Genomic DNA, 1,685 nt, shown 5'->3' with positions numbered 1-1,685 from the left:
ATCAACACATGCTTAGAGCATATATGAGAATAAGCAGTAGCCAGTTCCTATCACACACATTACCACACACTTAAGTGTGGTTGGCACGGACATGCACTGCTCAGATATCTTTTCTAGAGGACCTTCTACTGAAAGTATATTTGAGTGACAGCTTCAAATAGCTACATCTTTTAAAATTCACTACAGCATTGAACCGAGGCCATCCTTCCCTTGCATATTTTCAACTAGGACCATGGCACAGATACTTATAGAACATTATTTTTGCCCAGTACACTATTCCTCCACTAGGCAATATTTGCCTCATAACTCACCATCAGCCTACCCTTAGATCATGTTATGATCCAAAGGTCTTCCTATATATTATATTCCCCTATCATTTTTTATCCTGTCAAGTGAAACATACCTGCATTTTTTAATTAAAGGAATATTTATCTTATCTTCTATCTGTTAAACCCTGAGCCAACCACTTTCTCTAGACTTCCTGGGTAAGTGCAGGAAAAGCAGCATACAGGGCAGATGAGACACGGGAGAGAGAAGTGTGGGAGGTAGAAGTGGAAACAGCTGCTTCCCATGGTGAAGAGGATGAGAACGGCTCCCACTAGGCAAAAGAGCTCTATGGCCTCTGAGATGCCAAAGCCCAGAATTGCGTAAGAAAAGAGCTGTTACTTCAGAGAAGTGTTCCTGGCATAGCCAATGATGAGGTTTCCAAAAACAGTCCCAATCCCAGCCCAGAGCCAGACATCCCAACTGTGGTAGCCCCAGCCCCAAATGAACTTGGCAGCTGTGTCGACGTTCCTTGAAATGATGTTGGTTTGGAAGCTTCAGCCAGGGATAAGCGAGGTCACAGGACTCTAGACTGCCAGCTGCTGAGGCACTTCTCTGTCAGTGACTCTGGCTGGTTTAACACCACTGCAGACAGCTGAGAAGTGTTCTTGACCAAGGGACAGTTAGAGATGAATTTGGAGCAGGCATACATTATCAGGGGTGAGGGTCCAAGAAAGGAGGGCTGCTCTCAGGGCAGATAATACAGCAAGTATACCTGCATTTTGACCTAATGACTTCCCCACTGTAGCACCTTCTTTCCTTCAAAAAAATTTCTACTGATGCAACTAATCCATCTTAGTACATGCATCTGGAAGACCCAGGCTGACCTATCAGGGATATTCTGAACAGCAAATGACTTTGAAGAATTAGCAATTCAGGAAAGAAAAGGTGTCATGGTGTAAAGAAAATAAACTCTTGTTAATATTTGGAGTTGTTCCTCTTGAAATGAACTATTATCTTGTTCATAGATTATATCTTGGTTTCCTAATCTTTCATGAAGAATAATATTTACAGAAAATCCAAAAGTTGTGATTAAACTATTATTACGTATGTATAAACTGAATGCACTCGTATAACTAGCATCCACTGTAGGAGGAGCTAATGTGGAAGGAGCTAGGAGAGGAAGAGGAAGAGGAGGAGTAAGGAGGAGAGGAGGAAAAGGAAGAGGAGGAGAGGAGAGGAGGGAGCAGAGATGTAGGAGGATGGAAAGCCACGCAGGTATGGAGAGCAGTGCAGGTAACTACTTTTATCTAGGTTAGCTAATTGGGAAACAACTCTCTTTGTGTGGGCATATGGTTATTGAGCTTTACCAAATATATAAGCCTTTGATTAATCTTTAAGAATTAGAGTCTCATCTTTCT

The 1,685-nt window shown here is 42.2% G+C and overlaps 1 pseudogene; it reads right to left on the bottom strand.

Annotated features, from left to right (window-relative positions):
* Positions 1 to 440: 440 nt before the first annotated feature.
* LOC114616709 lies at positions 441 to 976 on the bottom strand (annotated as a pseudogene).
* Positions 977 to 1,685: the final 709 nt, after the last annotated feature.

This window comes from Grammomys surdaster, unplaced genomic scaffold (genome assembly GCF_004785775.1).
Source record: "Grammomys surdaster isolate TR1022 unplaced genomic scaffold, NIH_TR_1.0 131, whole genome shotgun sequence".
NCBI lineage: Eukaryota > Metazoa > Chordata > Mammalia > Rodentia > Muridae > Grammomys > Grammomys surdaster.
This window is presented reverse-complemented; position numbering and strand designations above follow the sequence as displayed.